The 18,588-nt window shown below is 43.5% G+C and overlaps 1 long non-coding RNA gene across 1 annotated transcript; it reads right to left on the bottom strand.

Annotated features, from left to right (window-relative positions):
- Nucleotides 1-200: 200 nt before the first annotated feature.
- Nucleotides 201-18,093, bottom strand: LOC116940452 (uncharacterized). The gene is made up of 2 exons (XR_012941353.1): nucleotides 10,234-18,093; nucleotides 201-9,599 (listed from the first exon to the last, which is right to left on the bottom strand). It is a non-coding gene; the product is annotated as an uncharacterized LOC116940452 (long non-coding RNA).
- Between the last annotated feature and the right edge of the window lie 495 nt (nucleotides 18,094-18,588).

The following is an 18,588-nucleotide window of genomic DNA, read 5'->3' as shown; positions in this document are numbered from 1 at the left end:
GTTCAAAATAAAGTGTTGAGGAGTGAATCCACAACATCCACAACATTTACAAAAAATGTTTTTGTAAATGTTCTGGATTCACTCTTCAACAAACCGGTGGGCTAAAGTAGTGAACTATTTGTCTTTTGTCAACGTGACACTTTTTAACTGATTGGCCGTGCGGGTGGTGGAGGTCGACGACACATTTATAAATAACGCGATCTAACTCAAAAACCTTTATTAATACTGGTCGCGAAAGCCTACGTGTTAGGACATACTGTATATACAGCACATTCAAATAGTTAAAGTGTCATCAAGCTCAAATCGGCATGAGGTCGTGTTACTAATACATATACACACTCACTCACGTGTATTTTGTTATCAAAGGTCAACATGATTATACATTTTACCTATTTTTCCAACACTCACCAAGTGCTTTTATTTTGTGACCTTGCCTCAGCATTGACTCGGCTTTATTACACAAAATGTGACGGTCTAAATAAAATATAGTAACAAGTAAACTACGAGCTTCCAGCTGACCTCTTTTCATACATTTCTATAAAAAACACTAATATAACATTTTACAATTATCATCAATTAACATTGATTCTTTTCATATCCCAAATTGAAATATTGAGATCATTTTAGTGATTTACCGACTTTGTGGTTTTCCTGTGGATCAACTGGGCCCCAGCATAGGAATGTGGAATTGCAACGTCTGGTTCAGGGCCACCAACGCAGACGATCACTCCGTCATTTGAACAGAGAGATGCATGAACTTTGATTCGAATCATTCTCTACAGGCAGGACAAAGTTGATAACATCAAAAATGGATGGCTCTGTACCGCCATATCCTGCACCAGCATTGATATATTGCAGGGGGAGTGGAGGATTGTCAACATGAGCAGAGGACATCTCCCCCCCCCCCCCCCCCCCCTCAAAAAAGAGAGGCAGCAATTCCACTCTGAGTAAAGGACACACATTGGCGTGTTTAATAGCAGCTTCTTTACCTTTTCATAAGAAGTAAAAAAAGAGCAAAGACAAACCCAATGTCGAGCAAGCATGGTGACTCGCGAGCCACTGGTAGAAATTCCATATTCTAATTTGTGGGGGCGAGTTTGTATATGCGAAAGCCAAAGAAATATAGAAATTAATCATGATTTATTACCCAAAATAACCTCAAATGTTCCAAGACCCCTTTTCAGGAGAGTCTTTTGAAAAGGGACCAATTCCGTATTGGAAAGTCTCGCGTGTGGGAATAAAATGGACTACGTGGAGAAAAACCAGCAATGCAAGCAATTTAAACTGTTATGGGTCGTTGCATTACATCCTGAGCTCGATTCCTTGTCATTCAATGGCTGCTTTGTAGCTCTACACGTGGGTGATCCGTGCACACGATGTTCACCTGATCCACCAACTATACATCAAAATCACTGGAATGAACCAGTCGGGAATGTGTGTGCAGTATAGTTACTAGAAAATAAGGGAGGTAGCCAAGTGGCTTAGGGAACTCACAATGGTCAAGTCAGATCATTGAATCGGCACCACCTAGAGTGTGGGTTGGAATTCAAGCAGCCACCCTTGGTTCAACCGGGACTTTAGATGTAGTGAGTCGATGGTCCAAACCATTCACCAAAAGGTGTTGTTTTAATTAATAGCAATTAATTGGGTGCAGCAGCGCAATCGCTTGCTCGTAAAACTGCCGCTAGAAGGCCTTCTACTAGCAGGAGCTCTAGATCACATCTCGAAGGTGTTATTGGCCAACTCTTCCAGGCTTGTGTGTATTTGTAAATATGAATGCGTCTTTCAGAAAGGACACGGCACAGACAGAGAACATCTTGAGTATTGTGTTAAATTGTGGTAAAACAGAGCCATGTTAGAACGTTAAATTACTCCACTGTGGACTTCCCAACACCTCAATGTGCCATTAAAATACTCCGCTTGAGACTTCTAAATGCATCACTATTGCGTTAAAACACAGTTACGAAAAATATGTAAAGTTGTATCAACATTACAAGGGTAGAAATTTGTTTAATGCAGCCCTTAATCCAGTGCTGCAAGTGCACTTCTCGTAGCTATTACAAGCAGGTTCGACTCAAGTTGTTGCCTGCACTTGAACCACAAGCGGGGAGAAGTGATGTAAGCTTTGCTGTAATTCAATAACAGGTGGGATGAAGTTTGATCCTGGATTCATACGGCAAGTGTCAGTGGTGAGCCAAATGGTCACGCATCCCATAAGCCCCGAGAGATGCATATTTTTGGAGTGAGAGCTCAAGAACCAAGGAACCACCGCTGGTGCAGAATTACAATCACAACGGCTAGTTGTGGACACGATGTCAAATGTTGTGTTCACTATTGCTCCTTAGTCGATTATAGTAGATTTATTACACTATTTCAATCAGGGTAAACGTTTTAACAAAACCCACATTCATCATCATTAGACCTCCTTTGCCAGTACCAAAATGTAATAATAGGGTTTTCCCCTTTTTTCTGGCAACAAAAATGAAACCTTTTTACAAGGATTCATGTCTGCATTAACCACAATACCTGCAGTCAAAATGCAAACAAAAAAACATACTATGATAATATATGTGGCATTGTCCTTGAAACTGATTGGTCCACACATTATTATTATTATTAAAACCCACATTTCCATGAGCAGTTTTATTTTGTAAGAGCAATTCTGAGCTGGGGCCTAATCCCAGGCCACAGCACGTTCCCATGAACCCCAGCTTGATCTCCCCTGCTCCGTTTTCTTCATACGCCCATGCCCTTCTGCTCCTTGCACCCTACATAAGAGGGAAAAAAACAATTTCACTGGGCTGGAGAGTCGGCGAGGTAACAATGTATTTTTGTACGTTTTAGACAATCCTTTAAAGTAAACACAGATTAGGTTAGGCTTACGTTTAGTTAAGGTTAAATCTTAATGTAGCTTTAAAACTGGCAAGTGGCTGAGCGAGTTTACTGACACCATTTTCTCTGGGACCAGCAAAGCTGTAAGGGGGTAGCACTGTTCAAAAAGTGACTTCACCCCAGCAAAGGTTTGACACACTAATTCCATCATAGGTCTGGTATATAAAAAAAACACAATCGCAGGGACCCATTGGCACTGGAATGACCTCGGATGAGTGCTGGTACGACACGCAATTAACTTGCAATGATAACAAGAGAAATATTATTGTTTTCCTTAGAGAAACACGTGTCATTATTCTTTTGATATATTTCACCACTGTTAACTTCAAAGTGTCTCCCATGCTCAAACAAGAATTGGGCAGTGTTGTTGGCCCTGAGCCACTGGTGTAAGTTACACTTTCATATTGTAGCAGCCACTATATATGTGTAGACCACATGCATCAAATATACTTTTATTCTCTCCTTTGGAATGCAACACAATTAAATTGAAAAGTGTTGGCTCTAAACATATTAAGTTTTAACTCGGATAAGAAACCCATCACTTTGCCGATGAAACTCTGACGATCCAAACCGACCCACATTTGGCCTACTTAAATACATTGTTGGAAAAAATTGGTCTGGAAGGCACAAAAGCTCATGTGCAAGAAAGGCGGAGTTTCCATATTGTTATTTCTCAGTAATACACGGTAAATTCCATTATGCATTTGCCAAAACCTATAGACCGGTGACACAATCGAGACACTATTAACACCATTATATGCGTGGAACCACCATAAAACAAGCTCATGTCAAACTTTGGCTAAGTAATTTGGACTCGAAGTGATCTCTTTCCTCTCCCGCAGGCAGTGCTTGTATGTGGCCTGAAACTAAAACCACATCTTTATAATTACTACATAGAGGATTTTCTTTTTACCGAGACCTCTTTAAATCCATGGCATTGAACTTGTAATATCGGCCCCACAAACACAGCACTCGAGGAATGTGCTGCGGCTATGAGTTTAAACAGACCAAATGCTCGTTATGCACAATTTATAGCGTGGATGCTGTGCATATTTAGCTATCAATTTTTCTCTTCTTGGTTCTTTCGGTAGTCACGTAGAAGGGAAATAATGGAATAAAAGCATCATATTTCTTTATTTATTTTTTCCCTTCTACGTGACTTTACCGAAAGAACCAAGATGAATCCCTGCAGTCACGAAAGCTTTGAATCGAAATCTATCCATTTTTTTCTTCTGTTTGTGTAACTTTCCGTCAATCAAGTGTGGAGAGGCGGGCGTGTGAGTGAGAAGCCCTCTTCCGTTTGAGGTTGCTCTGCGTTTGTAATGCGAGTCGCGATTGCGGCCAGGAGTTCTCGCTCGGCGTGGTGTCTTCTGGCAGGGCTGCACGTGCAGACATGCAGATGTACCGATTGCGCCTTCACCTATGAGTAATGCAGTGTGTGTGTGATGTGACGCTCGCCTGTTTATTCATGCACTTTCTTTCGCCAATGCTGTGGCCTCGGTATTGGGGTTATCACCTCGCCTCTTGAAGATCAAAAGGTCATCGTGACCAATGCTGTGTTAATGTCACCAAACCAAGCACATTCATCCACCGGGTACCAACGACTTTGCACAATCAACGCAAAACCTTCATGAGTTTCTGTTACGTAAACTGTATACAATCTCACCGGAAAATACAATTTATTTTCATGGTTGAAAGGACTGTTTAATTACGATTGATAGAGGGAAGGAGACAGCCGCAGGCAGAGGAGAAGGCCCCTTGTGTTTGGGCTGCCACGTGGGGCAGGGAGTCGACAACAGGGACAGCTGGAGGGAGTTTCACACTTTGAGGGCAGCTGACTACAAAACGAAGGTTCATTTGGGGCCTTGACAGCAGGCCTCGGTTGATAAGAGTGTACAGTGTGTTTAGTAGAGTGAGATTAGAAAGAACAGGTGGGCAGAGACGAGTCCGTGGAAGATCTTGAAGTCGACGAGGGAACCTTGAAGTTGATGCCGGACTGGACTGGGAGCAAGTGGAGAGATCGAAGCATCGGGGTGAGGTGGTCACATTTATGAGTGCGGGTGAATGTTGGATCATCTGGAGTGTGAAGAAGAGGCATTTGTGGAGGCCACAGAGGATAGAGTTGCAGTAGATGACTCGGGATGTGACGAAAGCATGGACGGAGGTTCTCAGCAGCAGCTAGATTAAGGGGAGTATAGATGCAAGAAATATTGTTTAAGAGGTATTAAGTCTTGAAAATGTGAGATACAGTATGGAAAGAGAATGAGAGCTGTGGATCAATGATCCCCAAGGTTTTGCACGCTCTTGTACCAAAGTATCATGTATAATTATGGTCACAGTTCTTCGTCTTGCAGATGATGAATGTCAAAAGTTAAAATGCCAATCAGAAGTTGACCCACCCCATTATTTATCTGGAGTAACAAATGTCCGAAGGAGAGATTGCCCTCACTATTGGAATGTAACATTTCCATCGGTTGCTCAGGATTGCGTGTGAAAAACATTACGGTCCCATTTGAGGAGAGTTGAACGACAGATCAAAATGTACGCGATCTCACCCAAAATGGCTCTGATATTATGACAGGGATCAATCAAGTTAACGTCATGGCAGATTTTCAGCCCTTTATCAATCCACTACAGGATGGACGCACCTCCACACTGTGTTGGTCATGGAGGTTGACCGACTCTTACTTCATCACACTCGTCAGTGGAAGTTCATAACTGATGGCTGAATATCTCTTCAAATTTTACCGGATGTAATCACCGGATGTTTGCTCAGTAATAGTAATCAGATTAAACGCATAAAAAACGGAGTAACGGTAATCCTATCGGAATACTCGTGGACTATAGAAGTCCACGAGTTTGTTTTACGTTATTCATATTATCCATGCGACTTTTTTGGAGCCCTTCCATGAATCCAGCATTATCTGTCTGGATGGCACTGGGGCAAAGCGCATGACCCACAATCATAACGTTGTGATTTCAAATCCTCCTTGAGGGTAATAGATAATGAAGCACCTTTCACATCACGTCTCAAGGCACCATGAATGAAAATAAATGTATTAAAGACCCCAGTGGCAAAAAATAACAAAGAGGAACAAAATGAGACTCATCATCCCTGTGGTCAATACATCAGCGACCTCTTTTGTGGAAATCCACCAATCCCATGAAGATTGTGGCTCTTACCCTGAGAATTGTAAACTTCCCCTTGCTGGCTCAGGACTGCCAATGAAGGTGTCCATTTCCTTCGAGCAGGGAAGCACACAAATGACAAGCGTGTATGCTTGGTGGATGCAAGGCAACCAGGCTTGCTTTGTAGGTCTGTAGCTTTAGAAAGAATTGGGGACATGGGTGGGTTGCTGGCTGATGTCTTCACAATGCTGTGAAGGAGCTCATTATTGTTCTCTCTGAGTGAAGCTTTACCTGTGGTTTGGCGCTGGCATTTGTTTTACATCACTGCACCTGAAAATCTAAAGCAATTTTATTTATGGAATGAGGTTTGTTTAAAATTGTTCTTATCTTTTGTGTTCAAGTCAACCTTGCGGATTGCCTAACAAAACAGCTCGTGAAGAATGCCGTCTTTTGAGGAGCATCCTTTGAGCAAAGTCCAGTGGGAGAGATGGAAAGATACGGGTGGAGAAAGTTCACAGCTTCCCGTCGAAACATCTTCCCCACCCCCCCAAGCATAAGGCTCGATGTTTCCTAAAGGTCTGTGCCCTCTTTATGGGTCAGCCGCACGGCTAACTCTCAATACAGAACTGCCTGGCCGTGTCACTGAGAACTGCATGCATAGAAACAGACTTTGTGGGTGTTTTTAAGGGAGTTTAGAGGCGAATTAGTTCTAGGTGCAACCTACAATTACTTGCTCAGACCAATGCTGGTGAATGGGCCTCCACCAGAGGACACTCAAGAAAGCATCTTTAGAGAGTATTTTGGTCTACTCTTCCACGCTGGTCAGCCATCTTGATAGGAGGTGGGAGTACCGACACTTTACTCCACCACCTTAACTATTGACTGACTGGTGTACACACTTACACTGCTGGTAAGACATGAGGCATGGGAATTCAATAAACGCGCCGAGTGTTTCAACTGTTGCATCGTGGAGCAGGTGTGATGACGCTACCTGTTGACGTCTCACTGGAGGCGACGTTTTTTGACGACGCTGCATTACGACTTCCCACGTACGAGCCTAGCTTCGCCCAAGAAGTTAATATTGTATTAGTAACGGAGCTCATGACAAATGACAAATTCTGAAGAAGCTGTAAAGTGCAAGGAGGATTGAATCGTGTGGTTGTGGCACGTGGCAGTTTGCCGGCTGTGTATATGGCCATGATTACTGATATAAGCAAAGCATTCACAGGCGAAATTGGGAGCTTAACCACACCGCAACCTCAACATCTTTTAATTGTAAACTTGGCCGGTGCTTCCCCAAATCGACCGGGTTAAAGATAGCGACACGAGGACGGGGCTGGTTACAACCAGAATACTGAATCGAACTGGAGACCTCTGGATTGCAAGTCCAGTGTGTTTACTTCTACACCTCAGCAGCATCCCTAATGTTTTACTATGCCCTAGAATGATGTCTGAATGAGGACATTTGACATGTTTTCATGAAAACCACAAAATCCCGAAACCAATTACAATACTTAACACAGCTTGCCAATAACAATGTCCATATTAGTATAGTTTTAGAAGATGATTGGTAATAAAATATATATTTTTAAATGACCCCCTCCCCGAAAAAACATTATTTTAATAAACATTTAAAATGCACAGCACACTCCCAATGGCACCACCGGAGAAAGATAAAAACAAATATTAAAATAGTTTAACACTTAGTAGGAGGAGGCTTTCGCGAACAATATCATCCATAATACAGGTTTTTTTTTTTTGGGGGGGGGGGGTTCGATCACGTAAATATATAAATGTGTCGTTAAAACCCGCCACCACCCGACACAGCCAACTAGTAAGGGTTGTCACGTAAACAGAACGTGGCCAATTCGTCACTAGTACAGCACACCGGTGTGTTGGAGAGCCAAGCCACAACATTTACAAACCGAGTACGACGTTTCGCCAGTAATTACAACTAGCTTCATCAGGCGACAGCCATATTTGTGGAGAAGTCCTCCACCTGTTTAGTTCCTTATATAGAGACGTAGATGTGGTGACCACGCTTCTGCACTTTTGCGCAAAGTGGGGGGTGGGGGATTACTGAGGCAACGTACATTATGCATGTGCATGATACGAGTCCTTTGATCTTGTTCTTCCTGCCCATTGTGTATTAAAATAGCTGTACCAACGGTAAACCCTGTGTAGGCATGTATTTAAACAATGTATTATTTGATGATTCGCTTACACGCAGCACGAAATCGGTAGCTATCCGAACGGTTGCAAACTAAATTCTTTCAATTTCGATAGATTTTCTAATTAGTCTTGGCCAGTGGTAGCTAGTTTTGTACGGAACTTCAAGATTATCAAAATCAATTGAGTGTCCTTGTTGGCACGCGTGTTCTGCTACTGCTGACAGTTGTATTTGGGAGTATTTAATATTTCTCTGATGTTCTGTTAGTCTCGTGCTGATTAAATAATTATTTTTTACAGTTAAAAAAATTTGCATCATGCCTCATACCAGCACATTTAACACACGTGTGTAAAAACATGTGCTTGTGGGTGCAAGTGCGCACATCTAACGTGTGCACCCCTTTGTGTGTGCATTTGCGGGTTTCCAGGTGCACATTTTTTCATCACAACCATTTCGTTTCCGAGAATGCCGAGGAGCCCTGGGTGGGACTGCACATCGAGGTGCATGGCACACAGAGTTATCCATCTCGTTCATCCCTCTCTCCGAAGTGGTTCTGCACCTGATTACTCATTTCACAACGGTGGGGAAATGTCAGGCTGATGACGGCCAAGGCCTCACTGTTTCTGTCAAAACGTCTCGCTTTTTAGATTTTAAAAAATTTATGGTGTGCCCCAACCTGTTCCCAAAATCACACATTTATTTTCTGTGTACAGTCAAATCCCCCGAACAAAAAAGATTTTCTCTCAATATCTTGGGTGCCAGATTTCTCTATTTTAGTTTGTGGTCCTGCCGTTGGAAGGCCAGTGGATTGGTGTATTTATCATCACTGCCTGGCTTACTGGCAGGCTTGGAGTGTCTCCTGCTGTTGCCTAGGCATGTGTGAAATTAATACCCTGCTGACAGTTATGCTCATAATGTATACAGTAATTACACTGGAGGCATATGAGAAATTTAGACGTTCTATCTAAAGTGCTTATCTTGACTAAACACTTTAAAGCGGCATTATTATTAAAGTATGATCAATATTAATGCCACAGCCTGCACCAATATGCTGCCGTTGAGTCACCACCGTCCCATCTGCTTGGATTTCATATGTGTGCACACTTAAAAGAAGTGCTTGCAGTGTACGCTTATTCATACACATGCACACAACGTGTACGCATGTGTCTGAGGGGCACTGTAGTGAAGAGGTCTTGACTCATGACACTGTAAGATTGCGAGATGAAATCCCAGTTGAGGCCCAACTCAGTCCATCTTCCTTATTTGCGGTCAAACAAGACAATAGACGTGACGTTATAGCCTCTGCCATGTGAACGTGGAAGTTCCACAACTGGCAGCATGATCACCAGTGGAGATGAATGGCTCCCAACACTCGTTTGGGCATGCCGGCACAGACTTGACTTTTAACCTATGAAGAGAACAAGCGTGACCTATACTCAGAGCAGTCGTGTAACACAATCTGTTTTCACTCTCTGCCGCTGTCTTTACATTAATCAAAGTTGTTGGAATAATTTATTCCTGGTAAAAAAATTCATCTATTTTCTAAAAATTAAAGTTAACTATTACATGTAAAGTAACAATAACCTTATTACAGACTACAGAGAGTGATTACTGTATACAAGATTACCAGCACCTGCCTTTGCTAATCTGATCATAGGAGTGAAATTGCATAAACGTAATAATGTAAACAATGCATTTTAGGTGACACAATAAAAAAATCGACCTCTGTTCTGTATCTCTGCACAAAAAATAAATCAGCCCATCGGTGTTAATTTTGGTGATGCTGCTGTGTTTATTTGGTTATCCATCCCCGCATCTCCGATGAGCACGGTTGGCTATGTATGGTGCAAAAGAAGTGCAATACTTGCCACCGTGGTGTTATGGTTAGACTTACAATCCACCGGTTCAATCTCCCAGCACATTTGAATGGGCAAGATTCTCAAATCCCTTCTGCCTGTAAACCCAGCACTATATATATCGCTAGACTAAAGTTGGTTGATTATCAGAGTGCGTGTGGTGGGGTAAAGTGTGGGCACTCTCACCTCTTCCAAGATGTTTGGCCAGCGAAGACGAGTGGGCCAAAATACCCTCCTGAGCTCTTTGGAGAGCTCTCTCGAGTGGAGGCAAGTGCAGCGGTGAGCCTTTGCCTTCACTAATATTCCAAGGTGTGCTTTGCACGATGTCATTACTTGTGTAATCCTGCAATGCGCAGTCACAATACGCACAGATACCTGTAATTACAACATGACTACAATAAAACCGCATCGCTGACATTGTATCCATTGTCCTGCTGCTCTGTTACTCCACGAATGAGATGTACACAGACACGCAGCGTAATTGCGAGAGGAGTAATTATTTAACAAAGCATTTTATCTACTATACTTTCCCACCAAATATCAAGTCAACACATCTATTGCTCAAACGTGCGTGAAACGGTGCTAATATTTTATTTGCAGCCTTCAGTGAGGTACTGTATGTACATACCACATTCATATAGTCGGGGTGAGTATGATGAGGTTATCCAGTAGTTCTGTGCTGTGTTTTTATGGGCCTGTTACTGCAGGCCCATAGTTTTACGACATCATATCTTCACCTTCATTATATAACTCCAATAGTACAAACTGGCCATTGGTTAAGGTAAAAATAAATAATTTTATACAAAAGTTGCCATTAAAATATTTTTGTTTCAAATGAAAGCCATGTCATCCTAAACATATATTTTTTATATCAAGTCAAGCCAGAGAGTAAGGCACGGAGAACCCCTGCTCAAATGACAATAAGGGGATGGAGCACTAATCTATAATGGCAGCCCTGAGTCAATAATGGAAATTCCATGTTCCTGTGATGTTGAACAGTCCCTAGAGAGCAACATATGTTGACTTGTCATAACGCGGTACTCCTCATGTTATCAAGCCGAGAGTAATAGTAGGCCAAGTCAACCTATGGTGATGAAATAAAACACATAAATTGGTGAACAGATATAAAGTATAATTTACCAATCAGCTTTCAAGCCAGAAAAGGCAGAGCACATGGTGGACTCAGTCGACTCTACATGCGCATGCGGCGCTGGGGTTACGATAGTGCGCCAAGACCTTGCCACACCTCCTCCTGGGTCGCGTGCGGTTTCAAGCTTCGCTTGAGTCCTGGCTGGACCTGTTATCGCTCTCAATCTCCCATCTCTTTCTGCACCTCCCTCATGGTCCCCTCCACCCCTTCTTTCTTTGCTCACCGCCCCCACCACAACCCACTATCTCCTCCAGTAGCTGCATTCTGTATGTGGTGAATTTATTCCTTTGTATTTTCTACTCTTGGGTGCTATCACTTGTTGTTTTGTTGCTGTAGTAATGAAGGAACAATTGCAAATCGTTTTACATTGAAATATGCACATCGGTGCAGTAATTTGTGCACTGCACTATGGTCCTGGTGACCAGTGATACATGGCCATGGATGTTTAAAGATTAGCCTGGGGAGTCGGGAGAGATTTTGGCCACACCGCTCTCTTTTTTGCGTCCTGTTCTCACCTTAATAGGTGCTCGTGGACAGGACTTGTCCCTGCGGTCTATACGGCTAAACATGAAACCCTGGTGTACATGCATGTGTGCCACCCCACACATCTGCCACAAGCACACCACATACTTAAAGGTGACTTTAAAAGAATACTGATGGGGTTCCCGGCAGTGTGCTCTAATCCAAGGCTTAGTCAACAGGTAACCTCCCACCTATTACAGTCAGAGGCACATAATTACATAGAATTCACAAGGTGGTCACGGTTATCATCTCGCTTAAACTTTGCTGTGCATGAACGGGCTTATTTTTTTCCAGCTGAAGATAATTTTTAGGCAGAGGGAGGAATTGAAGGTCACGCTTTGGTACAAAACTTCAGAGCCGAGCAGCCTTTGGTTTAACGTGCTATGAGGAATACTAGAAAACCCTAAGCCGAGGAAAATTTCAGACTACATGAAGTGCGCCCTCTAAACAAAAAATGGTTTTGCACAATTTCAGTAAACTGTTGCTCTATTTATGGTTCCATTGTTAATTTCACAAAATTAATTAACACAACTGCACAGTGTTCATGCTATTGGCGGTGGGGTGCCCACGATTTAACCCATCACAAGCAATCCGTTAATTTGTTTAAAGGTTGGTTGCAAGTCAAAATCTCGACCATGACCGACTTAGTCTATCATCCTTTCAGCATCAATAAAATCACTACTGCTTTGTTAGGAATTCAAAAGCTCTCATCATATGGAGAGATTGGCCATTGACATGGGAATGTGGAATTTCCATCACTGGCTCAGGGCCACAGAGATGATCACCGCCCATTTTCTTACTAGAGCATGTAGACATGAAGTAGGAGGGGCTGTCATGCAAAGTAAGAGTCCTAGGTGCTCAGGGGTTTTGTCCTGAAATATCATCTGAAGCATCACTATCCCATCTGTGTGCAGCAGCGCGTTGCAATTCTAATCTACATGTATGTGCACCCGTATAAACTACGTTTGTTAAACGTTCCGATAAATGTTCTGCAATTATCTGGCTTTCAGTCACAATATAGCATCTCTTGCAGCGGGCCATACACTATGGAGTGTGTGCGCTAAGTTTTGTTAAGGTTTTCTGGCACGCATGCCATGATGTGGGTGCAAAAACAAAATAAAGATATGCTTAGAGTCATACAGACAATCGGATGGCGCAAGTGTTTTTAGTGGGCAACTAATAAGGTCAATGCAAGGAGTGGCTGGCTTTGTCTCCCCTACAATGGCATTGATTACCCCTGCACCAAGCATATAGAGTAGGTACACGTTTCTTTAGAACTGTTTTTTTGTGTTTGCTTTGTTGCCCTTGCCCGGTACCTCCGATAATCACGTTTGGTTACATATGGTGCAAACGAAGTTCAACATACATATATGGCCAAGCGGTAGCGCATTCGCCACTTGTTGCAGAGGTTTGTGGTTACATTCCGACAGGCTGCCCTGGTTAATGCTGCGGGTCTATTAATCATAAAACACACACACAGTGGATGTTAAGGATCCCTGACAAAGTGTTCAAAACAAGGCGAATAGTTACTTGGGGGTTATATGTGAGATTATAGATGCAGTGACCTGTTATTTGGCATTGCGATAATTAATTACCGTTGCCACCTTCATGTGGTACTGACCAATGCAATAATTAACAAGTGGTTAACTACTTTTTTTGTGAAACTACTGCAGTATACACTTGTGAAAAAAACTCAAACGACAAAATAGCACAAATTGCTCGATACTTTTAATTACGACTCTCCCCTTTTAATTTCCATGCAAAGAAAGTCTTTGGGAGTCTGAAAGATATCCTAGTTCCAATCCTACACTGTCTCCATGAATGTTTCAGGTGAACTCCTCCCATCTATGCCCATGTGTATGACAGTTGTTCCTATTGTGTGGGTTATGTGTTATTTACTACAATTATCCACCACATAATTTTTTTTTAGATCAATGCAGATGATCAATTTGCTGCTCAGCTCCTCTTATCTGTCAAAACTTGTGAATAATAAGAACAAATTATGGATTATTTCTTCAGTGGGGGTAAAAGGCACCAATGTCAAGTTTTCACGTTTATTTGTTTAACCAGTTGTTGAGAACTCGAAGGACCAGAATTAGTCTCATTTGCAAGTGACCTGCCTCAATAAAATGACAAAAGCAAAACAAAAAGTACAGCAATGAAGTAAACATAAATGAGAACAAAGAGGCGTTGAAAACGCTGCACAAACACAAATGCCAAACAATAAACTCCCTGCAGTACGAGTCAGCTCAGATTATTACAAATTAAGTTACTCAAACATTGTCCTGATATATATACACAGCATCAATTAGTGATTTAGATGGGAGAGTAACCAAGGACATTATTAAGGAATGGAATTCTAAATTTTGATTTAAAGCTTTCGTGACTGCAGTAATTCATATTCTTAGCTCTTTCGGTCACGTTATTGTTTCCCTTCAACGTGACTTTACCGAAAGAGCTAGGAAAATGGAATTCTAGTTAAGAGCCGTGGCTAAACACGAATGATAGGATGACTTTGCCACGTGACTCCTCTTAGCCGAGAAAAACGTGGCTAGTAGGAGCAAGCGCGCTAGTATAGTCAGCTCGTAGCCCAGCTCAAGTGGGGAGTCGTACAGCCACGTGTGGCTTCACCTGCGTTGCACAAGCTGCCAGCGCAGGTTCAACTCATATGCATCCGTGCAAAGCGGTTTCTGACCGTAAATGGTGTGTATGTATGCACGTGCTGTGTGTTGACCATACATGTGTGCTCAGTGTGTGTCTGCGTGCAGATTGCGTGTATTGAGCACGTTTGTGTGCTGACCAGGGGTACAATAATTTGTGGGTATCTCTCAGTCGCCTCTTGAATGTTCGGGGCATCTGGACACTGAAGATACCTGCAGTGGCTGCGCCGTTGGCCAGAGTAGGTTTGACAGAACTTGACTTTCATTAGCAGCAGATAATTTCAAGTTAATGACAGATATGGAACATGTAAATCACTTAGGAAAATTACTTAAAGCCAAATAGCTGTTTTTATGTGGACTCAATCATAGCCAATGTCTGGATCTGGCACACCTCATCGCTACTCGTGTTAATAAGTGACCAGTGTTTTATACACTGCAGTCAATGGTGTCCATATACAATAGGCGAGGCAGTATGTAGTCCTATCATGAAGGTTTTTCTGATACACGCAGTTGTCTTAAGCCTATTCTTCCGTGCATAACTGTATCAGGCAAGGTACAGCTGTGGTTAGAGCAATCGGAAGAGTTTGAGTTCAAATTGTAATCAGTGGTTAACTCAAATACAATTAGTCCTATTCATATTCTTGCTTCTTTCGGTAAAGTCACGTAGAAGGGAAATAATAAAATAATAAAAAATAAAACAATTGTTTTAAAATAAAATTATTGGGTTTTTTTTTTACCGAAAGAACCAAGAATACGAATCCCTACAGTCACGAAAGCTTTAAATCGAAATTTACAATTAGTCCTGTCTTGTGGGAAGTCAACAGTGGTTGTTTAATGCAAACATTGACCCCCACTTAATTCGGTTGTAAGCATTGTGATTTAACTTACTAGTGGGCGGAAACAATAATTGTCACGTTAAATGCTTTTACACGTGACAATTCATTTGTTCGGCTCTGCCGGGTGGTGGAGGGTCTTAACAATACGGAGTTGGTCAGATCATACGTGGCCTAACCCAACCATCAATTATGAAAGAGACCCAATTGCTTAAGCAGAGACTTAACTATGATCTGACTGGCAGTAATTCCATAAACACTACGGTGCGTTAATATTTTGTAAGATGACATGTAACATGAGCCATTTATATTGACTGATACCAAAGCAAAATCATTTAACCCAACTTTTTAAGTTTGTTCCTCAAAAGGGACCTTAACGAACAAGTTTTAACTTTACCCAAGAGGTGGATTGTTGGATCTGTGTATTGTTGACCATCATTTTAATTTATATTATGGGTCTTATTTTCTTAATAGCCGAAAAGGCTTGTGGTTAAATTGTTTGCCCCTGGGGTTGCAACTTATGATTCAAAAAGTTAAATCGCCACTCTTGTCCAGGAATGCCCCATGGAATTTCAAAGTCCGCACTCATGTTGCAATTATTCCTTTGACTTCATTCCCTGGAGTGTGCCTATACTTGATTTGGCCAAATGTTAACACGACACACATCTGAAAGATGACAGGTGCTGGAATTGAAATGCTGTGCAGAGAAAGAAAATACATTTGTCAAATAGTTGCTTATCAAACAGGAATGTCATTGAAACAATATAGCCAGAGTTTATACAGGCCTGACACTGATGAGACTCTAAAGCTTGGCTGTTTCAAACAAATGCTGCTGGAAAGCATCGGTGCAGGAGGCTGATGGTACAAATGTTATTTATTTTGATGAGCGAGACTCTTGTCTTCATGAGTTATTTATCATACAGGAACACTCAGTTGTGACCAGTCATATCGTTTATAAATGAAACTGCTGCTATAGCTCTATTTGCAAATAAAACACAGCATGTCCAGTGATTCACCTAAGTAAAAAAAAACATTCTCTTCTTACGTACGATGGCAGTAATATGTTCAGAAGCTAAATGCCAACGTGGAGGTATGCTGGCCACGAGAGGGCTACAGGAGAGTTCGTGTCGTTTTGCTATTCCTCCTCCATTGAAGGAGCACAAATGGTTTACAATATATTGTCCATACTGTGGGTTGCATGGCCACACTCAACACTACTGTGGCTTGAAAAAAACCGTCAGGATTGATTTCACAGTGAATGTCTGTTGCTGTGTTGTTACATGTTAACTGTTGAAACCGGGAGGATCAGCTTTAAGCTATCCTCCTCTCACTCGCCAAACCTGCCTCCAGGGATGTCCAGCGATGTAAGCGAGTGTTGGTGGTGGGAAGTGGTGGTGGGGGGTGGTGGTGGGGGGTGGTGGTGGGAGTGATTTCGGGTGGGGAGGAATAAGGGATGTCAACAAGAGGATCTGCAAGCAGGGGCAGATTCACCAAAAGTGCCTCTTGCCATACCCGTTGGCCTTGCTGTCAGCATGGCAATCTGATCCGAGATAGACATTAAACACCACCACCAACATCATCATCCAGACGTTATTTTGTTAAGACAACACTGCTCATGAGCTATATAAAAGTTGAAACCTGACACAATTTATCTGCGAAGTGTCACTGGAAAGCATTGCTCCAAAAGGCAAGTCAATATGCTATGCTCTAAAATGTAATTTTAGTTGACTTTGACATAAGTGTAGAGTACTGCACAATCATTTACTCTAAAACTTTAAACTGATCACAATCTGCAAACCCATCACCCCAACCGTGAGGAATGAGCCACCTGAGGATCCAATCAAAACCATCACCTTGCCATACATAGCAGGGGTAACCAAAAAAGTTTCCAAAATCATGAACACAAGATCCAGGTCCGATTTAACACAACATAAAATTCGTGATCTGATCCCATCTGTTAAGGATAAGATCCCTGACATGCAATATCCCGGCGTCTACAAACGAAACAGTGTCTGCGGCAGTAGTTACATTGGGGGAACTAAGCGACACGTCTCAAGACCGTGTTCGTGAACATAAGGCCGATTTGAAACACGGCAGGACCAATACTTGTGCCGTGGCCGATCATTATTTAATGTGGCTGGCTCACACGAAATTGATTTCTCTAAGACGATGGTACTTTGCAAGCCTACGGACTATCAACAAAGATTCGTTCATGAATCCATCCATATATACACAAGAGACAATTTCAACCGAGATGGTTATAGACTCAGCAATCATTGTAAAGATGTCATCAACCACTCTGGGTCACGACTTGTGTTTTCTTGTGAACCTCCACCATCAGCAGCGTGGTGTGTGTGGAGCGAGGTGCAATGATTGCCTGGCGCCCCCTTCGTTTGGCTGTAGACCCGCTGCGTTTGAGTTACTTGTCTAACTACATAAACATTAGCTTCCCCGCCCATACTGCAGACACACTTTCCTATCGATACAGGAGGAAGGTTTGTCACGTAAACAGAACGTGGCCGGTGAGTTGTAGAGCCCCCCACCACCACCACGCACACAAGGCGCTGTGGCGATGCAGCCACAAGGGACGCTTCCTCCTCCTGCCCCCCACGAGATTCAGTCAGCCGCGGGAGCTGCGCGCTTTTGAAATCTTCGCCGTCGCCATCGTCTCGAGCGACGAACTCATTTTGTTTCCCTTCAACGTGACTTTACCGAGAGAACCAAGAATATCTTGCTCTTTTTGTTGCTGCTGTTGTTGTTGTTGCGTTCAGCTTCTCGTGCGCATCGCCAACCCTCCTCCACGCACCGTCCCGGCTCGCGCGGCTTGGCGCCGGTGCAGGCGTGAGACAGAAAGTTCGCGAGAGGCGTCACGAGCCCCCCCCTCACGAGCCCCCCCCCTCACGAGCCCCCCCCCCTCACGAGCCCCCCCCCTCACGAGCCCCCCCCTCACGAGCCCCCCCCATCACGAGCCCCCCCCCTCACGAGCCCCCCCCCCCTCACGAGCCCCCCCCCCCTCACGAGCCCCCCCCCTCACGAGCCCCCCCCCCTCACGAGCCCCCCCCCTCACGAGCCCCCCCCCCCTCACGAGCCCCCCCCTCACGAGCCCCCCCCTCGCTGGCGCTTGCTCGTCGCAGTCTCAAGCCGCCCCCCCCCAATCGCCGCCACGCCGCGCGTCTTCCAGAAGCGGCAGGAGCCAGAGCCGGAGCTGGCGGGCGGGCTGGCGGCGAGCGCTTCGCCTCGCCCGCCAGCGCAGACGGCGCGGGGTGGGAACACAATCGCCTTTCTTCCTAGAGCGGCGCAGCCAAATGCGTCCCTCCGGAGGCGGTGGCGGGACAAGACGAGTCTTCCAGAAGAGGTGGAAAACAAAAGCGGAGAA

The sequence above is a fragment of the Petromyzon marinus genome, chromosome 9, assembly GCF_048934315.1.
Source record: "Petromyzon marinus isolate PM22_M1 ecotype Great Lakes invasive population chromosome 9, UKy_Petmar_22M1.pri1.0, whole genome shotgun sequence".
In the NCBI taxonomy this organism is placed as follows: domain Eukaryota; kingdom Metazoa; phylum Chordata; class Hyperoartia; order Petromyzontiformes; family Petromyzontidae; genus Petromyzon; species Petromyzon marinus.
Note: the sequence above shows the minus strand (reverse complement) of the source record. Positions and strands in the feature narration are given on the sequence as shown.